This window comes from Mus caroli, chromosome 1 (assembly GCF_900094665.2).
Source record: "Mus caroli chromosome 1, CAROLI_EIJ_v1.1, whole genome shotgun sequence".
Classification (NCBI taxonomy): Eukaryota; Metazoa; Chordata; class Mammalia; order Rodentia; family Muridae; genus Mus; species Mus caroli.
The window spans coordinates 172,696,956-172,706,151 of record NC_034570.1 but is presented as its reverse complement, the minus strand read 5'-3'; positions in this window follow the sequence as shown (position 1 = coordinate 172,706,151).

The window sequence follows — 9,196 nt, the reverse complement described above, 5'->3', positions numbered from 1 at the left end:
CTGTGACCCAGAGTAAATCCTTCCCCTAGGTTGCTGTTGTCAGGTATTCAGTTATAGAGATGAGAAAAATAACTACTACACTTACCTAACTGGAAAATCAGAGAGATACCATGCCTTTCAAAGGTTTTTCACTTCTTCAGTCCACGTAGCCTTTGACATTGCATTCTTTGCACTGTGACATTTCACACACCTGAGATTTGAGGTGAGTGGTCCAAGGGCATCAAGTGTGAAATATGTAGTCATTAACTTTGATGTCCTGCTGGGTGACAAAATTTTTCTTGGGGAGAAACAACACACATGTCTGCTCACCAAAGGTCGTGAGCCCATCATGGTCTAAAATATGGATACCACCAAAATCCAACTTGGTGAACTGAATTTTATTGGGATTATTTATAGGATTATGCATGAGAAGTCACTTACAGGAGCAGAAGCTACTCAAAGACAGCTACCTTACCAAAGCCCATGCCAGCATGGGTGCCAGGTCACAAAGCTGGGAACATGGAACTCACTACACAGCATACAGGAAACTCAAAAAGTTAAAGAGTGTCCCTTCCAGGTGCTTCAGTTGGTTTAAAAAGAGACTCTGGCCTTGGCATGGGCTCTGAAGCTCACCCACAGTGAAGCACGTCCTCCAACAAAGCCACACTTCTTAGTCCTCCTCAAATAGTGCCATGCCCTGGTGACTAAGTTTAAAATATATAAGCCTATGGGGGCCATTTGTATTCAAACCATCATGTCCCACTCCCTAGCCCCCATAGAATTATAGACATCTCTTAATGCAAAAAAAAAAATGCATTTAGAACAACTTCAAATGTCTTTCACAGTCTCAATACTGTTTAAAAGTACAAAAATTCAAAGTCTCTTCTGAGATTCAAGGCAATTTAATCATAAACACCTGTAAAATAAAAATCAAACACCTGTAAAAATCAAATCACGAATTTCCAACATACAGTGGCACAGAATTTACATTATCATTCCAAAAGGAAGGAAAGGGAGCATAATGAGGGAATACTGGACCAAAACAAAAATAAAAACCAGCTAAGTAAACTCCAAATTCTGCATCTCCATGTCTGATGTCAAAGAGCTCTTCAAATCTCCAAATTCTTCCCGCTTTACTGACTGCAACTTAGTTCTCTCTCTTAGACTAGTTCTACTTCTGTCCTGCAGCTTTCCTTAATAGATATACTACAAGTCTGGCATCTTCAACATTTTGGGGTCTCCAATAAAATCTAGGCTTCACATTCACAGCTTCATGAAATGGCCCATCTGGCCTCCATGCAGGGACATCCCTGACACACACCTGGCCTCATCAGCTTTCCTTAGCTGCAGAAGGATAGTCCACAGCCCTTTTCTTGTATAACTCTAAAGTCAGAACCATGTGGCCAAAGCTGCCACATTCTGCTGTTCACTGGAGCAGAAGCTTGGTCCCCTCGTTCAATCACATCTGCATCCACTTTCTGTTGTCAATGATTCTCTCGGATGTTCAAGCTTTTCATTAATTCCTTTCCACAAGCTGGATGATTAGCTGAGGGGGCTCTTGATCTGACGATGATGTCACCACTCCCTTTATTCCATTTAGCACCAGACTCTTCTTTAAACTTTTTATCTCCTTGAGCACTGGACAGGGTTCCATTGCAGTTCCTAGTACTCCTTTTCTCCTCACACTGCACTTCCCTTACCCCACTTGCTTCTCCCATCTCAGATCAGCATAAGAGTAACCGCTCGTAACTACATAGCACAGTCAATACTAGACGGTCTTGAAATCTCCTCTGCCAAGACCATTAATCCAAAATGCTTCAGTTTAGCCTCTGGAAGTTTTCAGGAAAAGGACAAAAATCAGCCACATCTTTTGCCAGGATATAACAAGAGTGGTCTCTAAGCTACTTACTAATATTTTTCCTCTCTGAAACGTCTGGTGTTGGGCCCCGAAGTTTAAACTCCTCTTAGCACTGACTCCCATGCTCCTGATAATACTGCCCACAACGCTCCACTTAAAGCACCCAAAAGCTTTTGAAATCCAAAGTCCCAAAGTCTTCCAACATCCTCCAAACAAACAGCATGGTGAGGCCTGTGACAGCACCCAATTCCTGATACTAGCTTCTGTCTTAGTCACTGTTCTGTGGCTATGAAGAGAATCCATGACCAAAGCAACTCTTATAAAAGAGAGCATTTAATTGGAGGCTTGCTTACATTTCGGAGATTTGGTCCATTATCATCATGGCAGGGAGCATGGCATTACGCAGTCAGGCACTGTAGCAGTTGGTGAGACCTACCCTGATCTGTAGGCAGAGACAACAACAATGGGCTTACTGTGGACTGTTGGAACCTCAAAGCGCACCCCGAGTAACACACTTCCTCCAGCAAAGCCACTCCTCTTAATCATTGTCAAACAGTGCTGCCCCCTGGTGGTTAAGCACTCAAATATATAGGCTTATGACGTCAGGAACTGAAGCAAAGGCTACAGAGGAACCCTGTTTATTCCTCACGGCTTTTCATCTGCCTTGCTAATGTAACCCTGGGCCACCTTCCCTGGGGTGGCCTGGCCCACAGTGTGCTGGGCCCTCCCACATCAATGATTAATTAGGAAAATGTTCACTGTGTTCCTTAGGCTGGACTTGAGTTTACAAACTTCCTGTGTGTGCCTCAGGCTAATCTGATAGAGGCAGTTCCTCAGTTGGCATTCCCTCTTCCCAGATGACTTTATCGTCTGCCAAGTTAGCAAAAATCCAAAAGACAAACAAACAAACAAACAAACAAAAACAGGTAAAATCAACAACAACCAACACACTCCATTTAAAAGAGTTCCCTTTTGCCCAGCCTCTTCAATGATAGTGTTGCCAAAGTTTCTCACTGTAGGCATGCCAGTGGAATATACTATGGTTTTAATTTGCATTTCTGTAACAAGAAATTCCACTGAGCGTATTTTCTAGCCTCTTTGTGAAGGACCTGTTAAGGACTTTTACCTACTTTTAAAAATTTTTTTCTGTGTGTATATGTGCATGTACACACAGGGTGTGCATGTGTGTACTTGTTTGTGTATGTACATGCATGAGTTCACCCATGTGCGTGGAGACCAGAGGTTGATATTAAGTGTCTTCTTCAGTCAGTCTCCCTTATTTTATTTTATTTTATTTTATTTTATTTTTTGAGACAGATTCTCTGAACCTGGAGCTCGTTGGCTTAACTAGACTGGCTGACCAGCAAAGCCCAGAGTACTAAGAGTATAAGCATGTGCCACCATGCTTGGCTTTTTATATGAGTGTTCAGGGTTAAACGGGTTGTTAGGCTTGGCCACAAGAGCCTTTACCAACTGAGCCAGCCCCCTGCCCCCAGTAACTTACTTATTTTTTAAAAAGTTAAACTTTAAAAAGTTATTTTGATTTGTATATAGATTTTTAAAAAAAACATTCTCTGGAAGTGTTCTTATATACTTACTTTACAAATACTACCTGCTGTGCTGGAGAGATGGCCCAGTGAATAATGGCATCTTGGCATGATGACTTGAGTTTGAGCCCAAGATCTCACAGGGAAGAAGGAGAAAATTGACTCTCACAAGCAAGTAGGCCTCTGACCTCCACGTGTGTGTTAGACACACACACACATATACACACATGCACGCACACACCAAACAGATAATACCATCTGCCAATCTCTGTGCCTTACATTTTTTCTACATTAGCAGCTTATTTTGAAGATTTAAATTATTAATATAGTATTATTATGGCTAATTCATTTTTTAAAAATTGTGTCTGCTTACTCCAAGATTATGAAAATATTCTGCTATCTCTCCCAAGAAGATTGTATTTGTTTTATCATTCATATTTATGTCTCTGACCTTTCTCAAATGACTTTTGTATATTTTGTGAGGTGGAGTATCAAGGTATTTATTTGTATGTATTTATCACATGTGACCCACTATCATTTATTGAAAAGCTCATCATTTCTCCCCACAGAATCTTCATAGTTCTGACTTCCATCAGGCTATATATAGTTAGAGTTATGGATGGATATAGGTGTAAGTCTATATACAGATAGAGTTATGGATGGATATAGGTGTAAGTCTATATAGAGATAGAGTTATGGATGGATATAGGTATAAGTCTATATAGAGATAGAGTTATGGATGGATATAGGTGTAGGTCTATATAGAGATAGAGTTATGGATGGATATAGGTATAAGTCTATATACAGATAGAGTTATGGATGGATATAGGTGTAAGTCTATATATAGATAGAGTTATGGATGAATATAGGTGTAAGTCTATATATAGATACAGTTATGGATGGATATAGGTGGAAGTCTATATAGAATAGAGTTATGGATGGACATAGGTATAAGTCTATATAGAGATAGAGTTATGGATGGATATAGATGGAAGTCTATATAGAGATAGAGTTATGGATGGATATAGGTGTAAGTCTATATAGAGATAGAGTTATGGATGGATATAGATGGAAGTCTATATAGAGATAGAGTTATGGATGGATATAGGTGTAAGTCTATATATAAATAGTTATGGATGGATATATGTGGAAGTCTATATAGAGATAGAGTTATAGATGGACATAGGTGTAAGTCTATATAGAGATAGAGTTATGGATGGATATAGGTGTAAGTCTATATATAAATAGAGTTATGGATGGATATAGGTGGAAGTCTATATAGAGATAGAGTTATAGATGGACATAGGTGTAAGTCTATATATAGAGAGAGTTATAGATGGATATAGGTGGAAGTTCGCCTTCTAATTCTTGATTCTGCCCCATGGCTCTGTTTTCTAGTCTGCTCTCATGAACACCATGGGAGAAATCTCAGTATCTACTATGATAAAACCCCTGGGCTTGTTCTTTTCCCTCTAAGATGTAGCTTAGCCTGTTTAGATTTCCCTTAATTTCCATGTAACCTCCAGAATGCATGTGCATTTCCCACAATCAGCCTCTTACAATTCCTTTCCTTATTCTTAGTGCAGAATCCCTCCTTCCACAAGGGTAGCTCTTCCAGAGCATGGCTGGAAGCCTGCTGTGTGTACCAAGGCCTTGCAGCTTTGAACTCCAGCCTTTGTTGTCCCAGCACCTACGACAGCTGAAATCTCTGCTTAGCTCTTGATCCTCCCAGTTATTATTTCTGCTTGTGTTCCACACAGCTCGGGAGTCACCAGTGGCTTGAGAGGAATTAGTCTGCACGCCCTGGGGGCTCCCTCTTTGCAGCTCTCCTCTCACCAGGTATTTTACTTTTAAACCTCCAATGCTTTGGGCACCCTGACCTTCTCCCCTCGCTTTAGTCAAGTAACACGCTCTGTGTGGGCTCTGCTCTTTAGAGATATGGAGCGGCTGGATTTTAGCCACAGAAGTTGAAGCAGAGGTTAGGCGTTCAACCTCTGCTTGGGGGGACACAGTGAGTCCTGTCTCGAGAAAAATATAGTAAAGCATGATAAATAAATAAAATTGCTGAACTATGGAGCTGGGCAGATCTCAAGGATCATGGTAACTCAAGTCTGATTTATATCCTGCCCAGAGTCATTAATCAGTTATATTCCCTCTACCTTTTCTGGATGTTTAGATCAATAGACGTTAGTCTGATATAAGCTCCTGCGTTGTGATTAGAAGCAAGAATCCACAGTATTCTTATTCATACAATGGCCTTTGAAAGGTGTGTTACTCCTGCTCTCATCAGCTTGGCCAATGACTCTCTCAACAAGTGTCCACTCATCTGTCAGCCTTCTACCTAGCTCCCGTTCCGGCACCCAGAATCTAGATGCTCAGAGGAAAAGTGAGGACCAAGATGTGGGAGACATAGTCAGAGTTTGCATCCTGTGAGGCTCGGGAGACCATTCCCAACGCTGCACAGGGACACCCTCCTACCCACTACCGACACACCCACTAGCGACCTTGCCCCTCTATCTGGCCATCACAGTACATTTCGGTGACCTCCGCCCACTTCCTGTCTCATCAGCTGCCTGGGACTTAGAGCATCTCTTCTCCCTTGTTGCATCGTTCCATACAACTGTCACGAGTGAAGACCGGGAAGTCCTTTGCTTATCACCTTTCCTGAGCGCGCAGCCCCAAATCTCTGCCCTAGATACACACTTCCAGTAAAGGAATTCGATGCCCCATCTCCCTGTCGCCACATGACAAGTGCTGGTTCTTAAGAAAGCGTTCAAGTGGCAAAGGTGCCTAGCTCTGTGCTCCCCATCCACTACACACACCCCAATGGACTACTGCTCCTCTACTTAGCAACCTTGCCTTTTATCTCCAGGGTCCCCTCAACCCCTACCTCCCACATCTCCTAGTTTTCCCTTGGCGTCTCATTTTCAGAAACCCCTCCCTCAGTCACCTAAATGTGTGGAGATTTCTTTTTCCATGCCACGAAACTGCTGTAACTCTGTTTATAAACTCCTAAGGGAACACAAAATTCTACCCGACATTATATGGGCAGCAAGGTGGCTCAGCTGGTGAAAGCAATTGGCTCAAACAGTTTGAGCCTCAGAGCCCATGTGAGGGTGGGAGGAGAGAAATTCATCAAGGCTGTCGTGTGACTTCCACAATTGACTGTGACATGTGTGCCCGCATTATGTATTATTATTACATAATAATAAAATAAAACATTTAAAAGTGAATGTAGTGGGCTGGTGAGATAGTTCAGCAGTTAAGAACACTGACTGCGCTTCCGGAGGTCAAGAGTTCAAATCCCAGCAACCACTTGGTAGCTCACAACCATCCATAATGAGAAACAAATAAAAAATCTTTGGGCTGGAGCAAGTGGGGCCAGAGCAAGAGGGAGAAGAGATGGGAGAAAATAAAATTTAAAAAAACGAATGTTGTATTTGGGCTGAGGACATGTCACCATGTGCTGCTGCTACAGCATGCACACCCAGCTTACAGTCATACATGGTGAGTTTTCGGGGAACACCAGCTGACTGAATGTGTGGAACAGCCACAGGAGTGTGTATGTGTATCCTGTGTCTCTGCAGTCTTAGCATCACTGCCTATCATCAGAGGTGCCCTGGAGTTCATAAAGTTGGGCATCTTATGAGACATGTGTAACAGCTGGGAGACTTCAGAAAGACTTGGGAAAGAATTTATTCCTCCGAGTTAGTATAAATGTAAAGAGAATAAAAGCCACTCAAGCTACTGCCCACCACCACTAGGAACTAAATAATTCTAGATAGTTCCTTAGTGGGTTGATGTTGCCTGTGGGTCACTCATGACTGCCCCTTATTTCCTAGGATGGACCTGTGAAGATATGAGTGGGTCTCGCTGCACCTGCCCACACTTAGGGGAGTTGTGCAAACCGCCAGCACAGCCCTCTCCCATGCACAGTCACTGTCCTACCCCACGTGAATGCATCTGTCTTTTGTCACCCCCAGGCTGTCATTTCCAGGCTCTGCTCTAATTATTTTAAGCCCCACAAAGCCCTCTTCAACAAAACAGCCTAGCAATTAATTTTCCCTTATCTGAGAGGAGGTCATGATGGATCCTCTAGCGAAGAGGCTCTGGGATAGGGGAGAGAAAGGGGATTTCAGGAGTCTGTTGTCATGGCTAATCCTTCTTCTCAAAGGTAACTGGTTTTCTTGCCCACAAACAGGTATTTTCGTGGGATGTAAAGCCATTTGAGTCCAGCGTCCTCGGGCAGAGTTACAGTGGTGGTGATTATCCGGCCACACTTCGGTGTAATGTTCTCACAGCATCTGTATGCAGGCAGGCCCAGAATGCAAATGATATGATTGCTTTCATTAAATCATCCTTTTATGACTGTATAATTTCAGTAATTAAAACCTTTACTAATATATTCTACCAAGCAGGCAGAATGTTACACTAATGTATGGCCCTTATTAATTTTTGAAAAACAGGGGTGAAATTTGAATAACCTACCTCTGTACACTTAAGAGCTCTGCAAAGAAAAGCAGGGGAAAGGAACAACAAAAGAAGCCTAACACAATTCTGATTAATTCAAGCTAATTAGCATTCATTGTTTCTTATTCCCTCTTCTGCATCCAAAAAGTCACTGAGAGCCTTAGCTTGCCTAGTACATTAGTATCAGAGCTGGCATTCCTAGTACATATCTCAATTCCTAACATTTGCTGGATTCCTATCAGGTGTGTGTGTGTGTGTGTGTGTGAGAGAGAGAGAGAGAGAGAGAGAGAGAGAGAGAGAGAGAGAGAGAGAAGACAGTATCTGTAGTTCTTTAATCATTACAATTGCAGAGATATCTAAACATCAGCCAGCTCTCCCATAGGTCTAAGGGCCTGCGCAGGATCCAGGTCAGTTCCCCAACTCAGCTCAGCAGCTGTGTCTATCTGTCCCTAGAGAGTCTAGAACTCTTGCTCCTCACTCCCCAGCAAGACCTAGCTGTTGCTTATAATCCTTTAACCCACCTGTCAAGCGTATGTGTCCCCACCCAAAGGCTCTTGCAGGCTGAATCACTGAAAACCCAAATTTCAAATACAAACGGTTTCAATTAGATCTGAAAGTGAGCCTGGTGCACTCTGCTCGTCTTCCACACAGCCAGAAGGGGTCAGAGGTTCCCACTTTATAGTGACAGCTTCAAACAGCCCGCTGGGGTCTACAGTGACTGAAAGCCATTTAAGTCTTAGCCAGAAACAAAATAGCTCCTGTGCAGGCAATGCATGCTCCTGCACTCCAACTGAGAGGGGAAACCGCCCCGGGGGAACTAAAATCCCATCTGAAGACCTTCTTAAAACAAAAAGGCGATGGTCCCTTGCTTCCATCAAACTGGTGATCAGTGAGGGTTTGTTTATGTAATTTTGATGTATAGCTTTTCTTTTACTGGTGTGTGCTGGAACTGAATACCCATCAAATTTAATATCAACTTTAATTAAATACAAATTTATTACTGAGATGAATTTAATATCAGCTTTCTTTAATAACTATTTCTGAACTTTTAAGAGGTGTCAACCTCATTCTAAACTGAGGGTCCAGAGCCATCAATCCCTCCTGGTTGGACAAAATAATGTCCATTCATCTGCATTCTGCAAGACCTGGCTCCAAAACTCTCTCCCAGTACCACTTTCCAACATTGTCTTTGGGTCTAATTACTGATACACATGCCAAGCTCAGCTTACGCCAACACCATGCCCTGCTACTGCCAGGACTCTGCCTCTAACACCTTCCCTCCTTAAGGCTCAGCACCTACACTTTCTCCTTGATGTCTTGTCCATACAAGAGGCTTCTGTGT